Raw genomic sequence first — 13,215 nt, 5'->3', positions numbered from 1 at the left:
TGGTATTTTGTTGTAGTTTTGCTTTGCATCACCCTGATGGCAGTTTGAATCCATCAGGCACTCTTTGGAAACCCTATGGGGGCAGTTTTACTCTGTCCTATAGGGTCACAATGAGTTGGAATCGACTCCACAGCAACGGGTTTGGTTTTTTAATATTTTTTTTTTGGTTAATGGCTAATGAGGAACCCTGGTGGCGCTGTGGTAAAGAGCTTGGCTGCTAATCAAAAGGCTGACAGTTCAGATCTACTGGCTGTTCCTCGGAAACCCTATGGGGCAGATCTACTCTGTCCTGTAAGGTTGCTATAAGTCAGAACGGACTCAACAGCAATTTGTTTGTTTAATGGCTAATGACAGGAGCCCTAGTGGCGCAGTGGTTAAGCACTTGGCTGCTAACTGAAAGGTCAGCCGTTCAAACCCACCAGTGCTCTGCAGGAGAAAAATGTGGCAGTCTACTCTGGTAAAGATTACAGTCTTGGAAACCCTATGGGACAGTTCTGTTCTGTCCTTTAGGGTCTGTATGAATCGGAATCTACTCAACAGCAACAGGTTTCTGGGTTTAATGGCTAATGACATACGCATCTTTTCATGTGCTTGTTGGCCATTTGAATATCCTCTTTAGTGAAGTATCTGTTCAAGTCCTCTGTCCTTTTATTATTATTATTATTATTTTCTTTCTGTTGATAAATTGTAGGAGTTTTATATATACATTTTGGATATTAAACCCTTTTCAGATGTATCATTGCTGAAAATTTTCTTCCAGTCTGTAGGTTGTCTCTTCACTTTGTTGATAAAGTCTTTTTTTTTTTGGTCCTTTTTTTTTTTTTATTATACTTTAGATGAAGGTTTACAGAACAAACCAGTTTCTCATTAAACAGTCAGTTCACATATTGTCTTATAACACTGGTTAACATCCCCACGACATGTCAACACTCTCCCTTCTTGATCCTGGGTTCCCTTTTACCAGCTTTCCTGCCCCTCCTGCCTTCTCATCCTTGCCCCTGAGCTGGTGTGCCCCATTAGTCTCGTTTTGTTACATGGGCCTGTCTAATCTTTGGCTGCAGGGTGAACCTCAGGAGTGACTTCATTACTGAGCTAAAAGCGTGTCTGTGGACCATACTCTCGGGGTTTCTCCAGTCTTTGTCAGGCCGGTAAGTCTGGTCTTTTTCTGTGAGTTAGAATTTTGTTCTGCGTTTTCCTCCAGCTCTGTCTGGGACCCTCTATTATGATCCCAGGCACCATTTAGTTGTACTGGACTTAGTCGGGGGAAGGCTGTGGTAGATGTGGTCCATTAGTCCTTTGGACTAATCTTTCCCTTTTATCTTTGGTGTTCTTCATTCTCCTTTGCTCCTGAAGAGGTGAGACCAGTGTTGTATGTTGATAAAGCCTTTTGATGAACAAAAGTCTTTAATTTTTATGAGGTTCCATTTACCTATTTTGTCCTTTGCAGCTCATGCTTTTGTTGTCGTATCTAATACTGCATCCTAAAAGACTAGGTCCTACGGCCTTGCCCCTACATTTTCTTCTAAGAATTTTATGGTTTTAATTTTCACATTTAGGTCCTTGATCCATTTTTAATTGGACTTTATGTACGGTGTGAAGCATGGATCTTGTTTCATTCTTCTGCATGTGGAAACCCAATTTTCCCAGCACCATTTACTGAAGAAACTTTTCCTTCCTCCTTTGAATGGCCTTAGCACCCTTGTGAAAAATCAGTTAACTGCATATGTATGGATATTTCTGGACCCTCAATTCTATTCCATTAGACTATATGTCTGTTATTATACTAGTACCAGGCCTTTATAATTACTGTGGCTTTACAGTATGTTTTGAAATCTGGACGTGTGAGTCATAATTTCTTCTAATGTCATTGTCTTAGTCGTCTAGTGCTGCCGTAACAGAAATACCACAAGTGGATGGCTTTAACAAAGAGAAATTTATTTCCACACAGTCTAGTAGGTTACTACACTTCTAAATTCAGGGCATTGGCTCCAGGGGAAGGCTTTCTCCTTGTCCTCAATCTTTCCCTCGTCAAGGAGCTTCTCAGGCTTAGGGACCCCGGGCCCAAAGGGCGTGCTCTGCTCCTGGTGCTGCTTTCTTGGTGATATGAGGTCCCCAACTCTCTGGTTGCTTCCCTTTCCTTTTATCTCTTGAGAGATAAAAGGCGGTGCAGGCCACACCCCAGGGAAACTCCCTTTACCTTGGATCAGGGAACTAACTTGGGTAAGGTTGGTGTTACAATCCCCCCAATCCTCTTTAACATAAAATTACAGTCACAAAATGGAAGACAATCACGTAATACTGGGAATCATGGCCTAACCAAGTTAATATACACATTTTCGGGGGGACATAATTCAATCCATGACAGTCATACAGTCATGCAAAGAGATTATCATGGCCCAATTTTACAAATGAGAACATGAAGGCATAGAGAGCACAAATTGCATAGTTATCATGGGAGCTGAGGTTCAAATGCAGGTTACTATAACAGTGAGGCCTGTTGTAGTGTGTTGAATGTTGCTCCCAAAACATACACTTCCAAAAGAAATCAACACTGCTGACACCTTGATTTTGGGCTTATGATCTCCAGAATTTTGAGAAAATAAATTTATGTTGTTTTAAGCCACCAAGTTTATGGTAATTTGTTATGGCAGACTCAGGAAATTAATACACTGTTCTTTCTTCCATATCTTATAGCTTCTTTCATATACTCTTCTTTCTTTTCAGTGTGCCTCCTATCTCAAAGTTTTCCTCAACAGGAAGGTTCTATGGATAATAGAAAGAAAATGAATTAAAAGAAAACAGTTCATATCTGATTGCTATTTTGAAGGCTATTTCTGAATCAGTTGACTCCACTACACAAACAAGATTTCTTAAACGGAATTTCTTTGGAAAAATAAGGGGAAGCACCCACAATGAAATGCAAACCATTGCTCCAGTTACTTTTTGTAAAAAAGACACAGGCCACTGAAATGATTCATAAATCATGTGATGTTAATATTAATGATACCACACAGAACTTCTTTGTTTACCGGAATCTTTCTTTCACATTCATGATCTCACTTTGTTCCCATGTCAAGCCTGCGTTATTCATGCCATATTATTATTGTTGAGAAAACAGTAGATCAGAGAGTCACCTGCCTTGGGTGCCATAGTGAGTATGTATCAGAGTAGGAACTTAAAGCCAGCTCACTTGCTAAATGCTTTTCCACTGTGATATAAAGGAATAGCTGGCCCTTTATGATCCAACCCCTTGTTTTAGTGATGGAGAAGTGACTTGTCCATTGGTTGACCTCTTAGTAGAGCAGAAAAGAGGTCAAAAGACAACTAGGCAGATTACCACTCCAGGCTTTTGCATCTCTTATCAGGACTGGTTCAAAGCGTTTTGAGGATAATGGGAAATTATTGTGTGAGGCATTTTGGAATTCAAAATTGGGATGAAAGTCATAAAAGCAGCCAGATGTTTTGGAGCAAAGCCATCAAACATGCTAGAGAATGTAAAATGATGCCCTGGCTCAGTCACATTTGAAGCACAGATTTGTAAACAACCCTCACTTTTCTAGTTCGTACCAATGGCCATACATTCAAGGTAATTAAAAAAAAAAAGTGGGAGTGGCAATTATACTTTACAAGTTTGTAACGTTTGTGAAGTTTTTCTCTTCTGTTATATCTTTGAATCCCTATATCCCTGAGATGTAGAAGATATTGTCACCATTTTCAGATGAGGAAACAGGCTGAGAAGGATCTAATGACTTACCAGTGGTGACACAGCAAGAAGGGCTCAGTGGCTGGGAGTCTAACCTCCCTTTTCATCAGACTTCATAATGAAATCATTCTGTGGAGGTAAATTTTACTCCTGTCAATTGACCAGAAGCTTTAAAAAGTGTCATCTGTAGTATTAGAAACCATGTGACAGAGATCATTAATGTCCTCAAAAGCATTAATTTTCCCACAGTCAAGTTGGGGAAAGACACACACGTACACAAAGCCTCCACACAGCAACTACATTAGAACAACCATTCTGAATAGTTATCAATTTAAAAGTTCATACTTGATTCTTTACATGAGCTCTGCACAGTTAGGCACTTATTCTGTACCAACTGCAATACCAAGTAGATACAACAAAGTCTTAACAGCAGCTAAAACAACTTGTATATTTATTAACTGACTTAACAAGAATGTTGGTAATATACAATTCCAGGCCTGGCTCTGTGGTTTATTGATGCCATCAAGGATCAAGACTTTTTATCTATGTACTCGTACCTCATGGTTTTAAAATGGCTGCTGTAGAACTTGTTTATACTAAGGCAGGAATAAAAGTGTTCTCCTCACAAGGCACTTTTTATCAAAGACTTTTTCTGTGCCAGGCATTGTGATTTTCCAATTTAATTTTACACACATGTTAAACCAAAACCAAACCCCATTGAGTTGATTCCAACTCATAGGGACCCTATAGAACAGAATAGAACTGCCCCATAGGGTTTCCAAGATGTAATCTTTGTGGAAGCAGATTGCCACATCTTTCCCTAGAGGAGCAGCTGGTGGGTTCGAACTGTCGTCCTTTCAGTTAGCAGCTGAGCATGTAACCACTGCTCCAGCAGGCTCCTTACACATACATTGCGTACAAAAAAAAAAAAAAAAAAAACCTATGAGAACATTCTAATACTGTCTACATCTTATAGGTAATGCATTTGAAGGATGATTTAACATGTCCATGGTCAGAGATAAAGGAAGGGATAGGCCTGGGGTTAAAATTCAGGTCTATTATATTCCAAAAGATCAGCTTTTAACACCAAGCTGCTATAAAATCTGCTTTGCTGAAAGCTATAATCCTGGTAAGGATATCTGGTGACGCAATGGTTAAGAGCTTGGTTACTAGGAGAAAGGTCTGCAGTTCAAACCCACTAGTGGCTCTATGGAAGAAAAGACCTGGGAATCTGTGCCAGTAAAGATTACAGCCTAGGACGCCCTATGGCGCAGTTTTGCTCTGTCATATAGGGTCAATATGAGTCAGAATCAACTCGGCGGAACACAACAATAACAATATAATTCCTCTAAAGCGAAATTTAGGAAAAAGCCTGGTATTTTCAGGCTTATGATATGGCAGTTCAAAAAGCTATTAGAGCATTTTTTACCCCAGATGAGAACACTGCAGCAAAGAAGAAAGGGAATCTTCCAAGATCACATCACTGTTTGGTGGTGAAGCAGACCCAGGACTCTAACTCAGGTCTCTTGCCCCTCAGTCTAGAAACCTTTCTTCCCTTAGCAACTTGATTTTATGCCATTTCAGTCAAGAAGACTGGTTTAAGATGAGCATATGCTTTGAATGTTTCAGTGAGAAGGTGGGGTGGTGGGGGTGGAGTGGGTTATGCATTGCTGTCATATCTCAGGCAAGGCTAAAATACCAGGAATTTTCCTCCCTTTCCTATAAGAAAATGCCACAAAAGAAACCACGTGCTGGGGTGGGGGGGGGGAGGGGGGCGGGGGGAGTGGGTTTGGGAGGGAAGGAAAAAAGAGAGAAAGTAAAAGAGAGCCCAGAATGTCTTTCAGTCTACATTATCAGGAAAACTCCACCACCTCTTTCCTTTTAGCCACTACTTCCATCAGAGACTGTTTATCATTTGTCTTCCTTTCTTTCATAAAGACCTCCACTCCTTGAGGTATAAGACATTGCTGGCTGGATAAGTGCAAATGAGGCAGAACAGTGTGCTTAAGTTTGCTCTGGCTGAAAGAATCGTTCTTCTAACGTTCCTTTAGTTCTTTTCTCATACTTGCTGTGCTGTTGTCACTTCTGCAGCACGTTTGAATCCTTTCAAGACTTGTGATTCCTTTTGTTTTGGTAGCAATTTTCAATTAGCTTAGTGCTTGGTGGCCATCTACAAAGCCCTGTCTTTCTTGGTGGCTCCTCAAATGTAGTTCAGGAATTGGGGTAGAGGATGGGGTAGAATCTAATAAAGGACTATACTTCCACAATGAAAAACTAAAGCCAGTAATAACTTTACATAAATTCTGAAAATTTTAAATTGTAGGGAGAGTGTAGTAGGAATATTGGGGTGTTAAATCAGCCTAATTTTCTAGACAAATTATGTAATTAACAAAGATATTCTTAAAGGCTCATTAGCAAAGTTAGATACGAACATGTGACAATTAACATGATTTTCTCAGAACAGCCAACATGATGACTAGTAATTAACCTAGGAATTGACAGAGCATTATTCCTTCTGAACTTTTCCCAACCAGAATTGTACCACAATGACAATGAAAGCCCAAGAGATCTGCTGATTTGCTCAGTGCATATTAATTTTGTATATTTATTATTTATATCATACAATTGTCCAAACTAAATCTATCTGGCACTTCAATGATAATAATGTCCATATCTTGAAGTCTTATTTATTTCCCATTATATATGACCAAAATAATCCTAAACAATATTTCCTAGTTAGGTGACATGTCTAGGTTTCTTTTTTCTATAGAACAAGAGATTAAGATAATATATTGTTTTTATTAATGAAGGTAATTATTGTTTGTCGAGCACATACAATCTGCTAGGCATGTGACTAGGTCAATTTTTTTAATCCCATTTAGTTCTTCCAACAACTTGAAGAGGTAGGTTTTATTAATCCCATTTTATGGATGAGAACCCTGAGACTTGGAGAAGTAAAATTATTTGAATCAGATCCATCTGACTTCAATCCTGTGGTCTTTCCTCTGCATGGCAGTGTGTGCATACAAACACACACACACACATACACACGTCCGTTTATATTCTGCACTGAAATTCTTATTTGCTGTTATCAATTGAACTGTGCCCCCTCCCCTCAAAATAAGTGCTGTAAATCCTAACTTCTATGCCTGTTATGATCCCATTTGGGAATGGGTTATCTTTGTTGTGTTAATGAGACTGGGTGAGTGTAGATGTGTCTTAAGTCACTCTCTTTTGAGATATAAAAGAGATTAAACAAGCAAGTAAGAGAAGCAGAAATGGGGGAAGAGATATGCCAAGCCACATGAAGTTGCCCAGGAGCAGAAACTCAAAGAGACAAGGACCTTCCTCCAGAGCTGGCACAGAAAGAAAGCCTTCCCCTAGAGCCGGTACCCTGAATTTGGACTTCTAGCCTCCTAAACTCTGAGAAAATAAATTTCTGTTTCTTAAAGCCACTCACTTGTGGTATTTCTGTTATACCAGCACTAGATAAGTAAGACGGAATTTGGTACCAGAAGAACGGGGTGTGCTCTAACAGGTGTCTAAAATGTGGAAGCGGTTTTAGAATTGGATAATGGGTGGAAGCTGGAAGGTGCCTAGTAGTAAAATCCTAGATTGCCTTGAAGAGACTGTTGGTAGAATTATGATCATCTAAGGCAATTCTGATGAGGACTAAGAAAAAAGTGAGGAGAGCTATAGAGAAAGTCTCTATCATCTTAGAGAATACATATGGTGCCAGCAACAGAATGTTGCTAGAAATGTGGGTATTAAATGTGCTTCTGGTGAGGCTTTAAAAGAAAGTGTTGAACACGTGAGTGGACAATGGAGAAAGAGTGATGCTTTTTATGCAGTGGACAGAACTTTTCTGAATTATGTTCAGATGTTTGGTGGAAGGTGGAACTTGTAAGTGATGAACTTGGATATCTGGCTGATGAGATTTCTAAGCACGGTCTGTTGTTGTCATCAAGTGCCGTGGAGTCAATTTCAGCTCATAGTGACCTCATGTAAAACTGCCCGGTAGGGTTTTCTAGGCTGTAATCTTTACGGGAGGAGATCACCAGGTCTTTCTCTCATGGAGCCACTGGGTGGGTTCAAACCAGCAACATGTTGGTTAATAGCTGAGCACTTAACCACCAGGGCTCCATGATGCTGGTGCTGCTGGTCCCAAAGCCACCTTTTGTGTAGCATGAGCTTTGAAGCACTGATCATTTTTTGCCTTATTTTAAAATTACCTGTTTGTGTGCTTTCTCCAAATGCTTGTTATTTTCTTGAAAATCAGATAGCAGCTTAAATTCTTTCTCAAGAGCTCCTCTAACCAATCTAAACAGACACTCAGTGATGCTCTAACACATCGACTTGTTTGAATTATCTGTATCAGATTTTCCCTCTTTATTTGTCTATCCCAAACCCCACTTACAAAGTAAGAGCATGGTTTTTTCATCTGGGACGAAAGCATCAAAATATAATCTGGCACAGAGTAGGTACTTGGTAAATGTTTATGGAAGGGATGAGCAAACCCTTTTTTCTTACTTCCAATTTCCTTTTCCTTATAGTTAATGGCAGATGATACCATAACTGTAGTGGGGGAACTGTGATGGTTAGCTTTCTGTGTTCTTTAAAGTTTCATCACTTTTCTGTAGTTTGATGGCTACTATGTGAGGTTGGTTGAAGAGGCTTAATTGAGGGTAACTAACAAAATGCTATTTTAAGCCAAAAACCTTTGTGTATGAGTGCAAGTGTGTATAGGTGTGAAATATATATGATATAAAAATGTAAAATAAATAATGTATATTTTCCTTTTGCCACTTGGGCCTCTACCCTTCCTGTGCTTTCTTTTTTTTTTTTTTTTTTCCTGAGATTCTTGATTAGAATCAGGTAAAGCACAATCTCTTTCCTGGGCAGCAAAAATTCAGTATTGGTTTTTCTTTATTGACCAATCATACATTGCAGTATAAATATTTACAATGGCTGCACATAATAAAAAAAAAATAAGTTAAATGCCACAGAGGAAAATGAAATGTAAATGGAAAAGGATTTCTCCTGGGTAAATACATCACTTTATAATCTTAGGGTACTCTGAGAAGCAACTAACGGCTTTCTAGAATCAATGCTCAGATTACAAGACCTCCATCATCACAAACAGACATTTGCAATTTGGTCTTGTGTCCTCTTGGGGCTCACCCGTGTCAGGTTTATTTGGTGATTTAGCAAGTGAAATACAATATATATGCAAAGCCCTTCTAAAGTGGCCAGGTGTTTAAATGGAACTCTTCTAATATCTTAAAGCATTTTTGTAGATTCCCCAAATGTCAGAGTTGAAAGGAGCCATGCAGATCATTATTCCAAGCCTCTCATTTTATGGTGAAAGGAACTGAGGTGCAGAGAAGGAAAGTGCTGGCCTGAGGTCACACAGTGTGTCAATAGTAGAGCAAGAATATGATTCGGCTTCCAGTTTTTCAGTTCGGTGGTATCTCCTGAGCAAGTCTCCCTTAATTCTGGAGAGCTCAAGACGGTTTGGAGGGGCTGGGGCAGGCAGAGATGGAGGGGCAGAGTAGAGTATGAGTAAATAAAGTAACAAAAGATGGCTTTTCCTTAAATACTTAGCCAGGCAGTTTTAAAATTCTCTTCTGGAGTTACTATTGTCTTGGTTAGAATGTACGGAGACAGCCATTTGGTTTGACATCAATTTCTGTTTTATCTGTTTCAGAAGGATGGTGACTTATACTGAAAGGCTTTGTGGTCGCAAGGGTCCTGATGTGTTAGCGACAAAGATCTTTAACGAAAAATTGGTCCTCCTAACCAACCTCTTACCCATACTCAGTCTTCTTGGGACAAGTAGTGTCCATTTCTGTAGACACAGACTGTTTTTAATAATTCAGAATGGCGGAAGATGGAAACCTCTCATGAATATCATCAATAGAGTTAGAGATACTAAACATATACAATGTATATGTGTTTGAATGTGAGCTATATTAGTAAAATAAAATTTGTTTTACACACCTACCAATAAACTATGCATTTATCTTCTATACTACTACTTAGGAGGCAGAGAGAGGGAGGAGAGAGACTATAAAGCAGAGGATTTTCAATCTACTTCATTGTCCTTTTAATTATCCTTCCATCTCCTCTCAATTCTAGTAGCAGGAGTTGTACGTCTTCCTTCCCTATCATTAACCTCCCCAAACACACTTACTGAACACAGTTCCCAAACTGCAAGTGGGTATGAAAATCTACCTCAGTGAGAAAACATCAGAGGTAAGACATACATTTAGACTGGGTAGAGATTACAACCCCCTGCCCTTATTTAAAATTGTCTTCAGGAAGAAATGCCTTTTTTGTGAAATGTGTGTGTATGTGTATGTATATATTTATAGTTTTTGTTTACTCTGTGTATACATACATATATATAGTTTGTTGTTTTTTTTTTTTAAGAAAAGGGGAGAATAAAGTAACAGCTGCTGTCTTGCATTGAAAATGCAGATATTTAAGGTAACTTGAGAATTCATACCAGATCAGCAATACAATGCAGCTTGAGATTTGACCGAGTTCCCTCAATAGCTCTAAAACCAGAGTCTGGGATGACAGGAAGGATACCTGATGTTTGAATTGCCTTTGCAACTACATTTTTTAGGGCTTTCAGATTGCTGCTCGCTAACATTTACAGTTCTCTGCAGCCATAATATACCACCACGGGATTTGGGAGGAGATCAAAGAAGCAGGAAAGAAATTACTATTCCCAAATTCTTACCAGTAAAAGATCGGTGCATGTCAAATAACTTTTAATGTCCACAAACCCTGTTCTGTACACACACACAAGTCCATTTCCATTAGTAAAACCTGTACTTTCCTCATCAAAAATCTCCTCAACTCCAAAGAGAAAAGAAACTCTGCTGTGAATCTTAATAGGTATAGACATTAGCCTTCAAAGGAACTTTCTTAACTTTTCAAGTCCTTTTCCCATTGCTTATAGAATATACGTGTGCCTTTATTTATTTATTTATTTTTGTTAAGAAAAACTTGCTCTACATAAACTTTTTTACTTAAATAGTTGGGCTAGGTGTAGAAAAGTTGAATGTTTCAGAGGAAGACTTCTTCATTTATTAAATAAGGTTTGGCAATGGCCAGAACAGCATTTATAGCAAATGTTACCTCTTATCTAAGACCCACATATGCACACATATAAAAAACGGAAGAATAATCAAAAAGAAATAAATCAAAGTGGCTGACTATATGGAGGTAAGGAGCCCTGGTGGCATAGCAGTTAAAACTTGCTTGGCTGCTAACCGAAAAGTTGGCGGTTTGAACCCACCGGTTGCTCTGTGGGAGAAGGATATGGCTGTCTGCTTCTGTAAAAAAATTTACAGCTTTGGAAACCTAATGGGGCTGTTCTACTCTGTTCTATAGGGTTGCTATGAATCAAAATTGACTCAACAGCAGCGGGTTTTGGTATCTATATGGAGGAGGGAGAGAGAGGGTAGAATGTGATCTTTAAGGTTGTGTGTCAGTTTGGCTGGGCCATGATTCTCGGTGGTTTGGCAGTTATGATGTATTTTAGCAGTCATATAATGATGTAATCACCTCCATAGTGAGATCTGATGTAATGTGATCACCTCCATGATGGGATCTGCTGTAAGCTGTCAGTCAGTTGAAAGGGAGTTTCCTTGAGAGTGTGGCCTATACATATGCTTCGCTCGTTTTGCTTCTTTAGGGAACACAGCATAAGACATAGAGGTAACTGAAATAAAGTCTAGATTCCTCTGAATGCACCTCATTTTGTAAATATGACTTAGGAACCATGCAAGTATCTTATGTAATTTTAAAAATAAATCAAAAATTAAAATAGCATTCCCTAAAAGTCAAAAGCAAAACGTAACAAATGGATTTGTTTGTATTAAGTTGGTGACTTAACCACATACGGAAGTCTTTTAAATTGAGTATAGAATACAATAATATAGGGCTATTTCTAAGGACAAAATGAACTGAAAGAAAAAAATACATAACTTGATCTCAGTAATACTGTTAGCAATAATGTCGGTTTTCTTATTCTAAAATTGTTAACTGTTATAGTTGGATAAAGCAAATGAGTACTTAGTAATCAAAAATTTTCAGCAGATAAGATACAAATCCAAAGTCTAGGTGTCAAACAAACTATAAATTACCTAAATTTGAATTGGAAATAGTATGAATTTGTGGGACATTTTCCCTTTTAAATATATGTTTCCTAGCTCCATCCACTGAAAAGGCTGAGAAAGAACGTCTGCCTGATACTGGCCAGCATCAGTGAGTGTGCCCCAGTTGCTACAGGGCCATGGTCTTGAAATACCATTTCCTACTAAAAAAAAAGGAAGTTACCTTGGAGAAATAATGAATTAATTCCAGGAAACAAATGAGGTGAACCTGGGACATCTTATCCTACTTGAAAGTAAGAAAACTATCAGGTTTTGTCAAAAGGACTTAGGAGCTCCCACCGCCAAGAAATGGAAGTTTGGACCATAAAGAGAATGATAACTGTGATAAATTAAACCATATCAAATATTGCCTAATTATGAGTTCATAAAGATACTTCCTAACACAAATCCTAGGCTCTCATTTTCACCTTTTTGGGGGCCAGCTCATCCTGAAAACTCTTGAACAAGGGAAAGAATCAAGCATTAACTTACATTTCTTATAAGAAGAAGCGTACCTCATGTATCCAAATATTGTGGAAAGAAAATCCTTCTTTATAGAACAATTGTGGCTATTAAACACAGGATAATGATAGGACATCACCATGTGCCACCCCTAAAGAAATAATGAATATCTAGGCAATAATCATTAATTCAAACCAACCAAACCCATTGCCTGCGAGTCAATTCCAACTCATAGCAACCCTATAGGGAAGGGTAGAACTGCCCCCACAGAGTTTCCAAGGAGCGCCTAGTGGATTCCAATTGCCAACACTTTGGTTAGCAGCTGTAGCACTTAACCACTCTGCTACCAGGATTTCCAATCAGGAGTTAATGGCTTCTTAAACCTAAATCTGATGATGAACTTTAAAATGGATGGATCAGACTGAAAACACCTTAATCTACTGATAAATCTTAAAATTACAATGAAGGGACCTAATCAGACATTAATTGTCCCCCGATACAACAGGGACTATGCGAAATCTATAAAGTATTCCTGTCCTCCCCCCTCCCCCAAGAACTAAACTTTATCAGTTCATTGAAAATACAGGGCCAGATTAAGATATTAAACAAGGATACAATCTGCAAAATCCAAAATAAGGAAAATTCTGAAGGATAAATTGTCAGATTTCTTCAACAAGTACACCACATGCAAGCACTGACGTACATGAACACATACATACACAAAGGGAAATGGAGAAACTGTAAATTAAATTTAAGAGACATATGGCCAAAAATTATTGCTTTAGCTCTTGCTTTGGAAATATATGGTAAAATTGCATTTTTTAGACAACCAGGGAAAATTGAATACTGTCTGCCTATTTGACGATATTAAGAATTATTGTT

The sequence above is a fragment of the Elephas maximus genome, chromosome 9, assembly GCF_024166365.1.
Source record: "Elephas maximus indicus isolate mEleMax1 chromosome 9, mEleMax1 primary haplotype, whole genome shotgun sequence".
NCBI lineage: Eukaryota > Metazoa > Chordata > Mammalia > Proboscidea > Elephantidae > Elephas > Elephas maximus.
Note: the sequence above shows the minus strand (reverse complement) of the source record.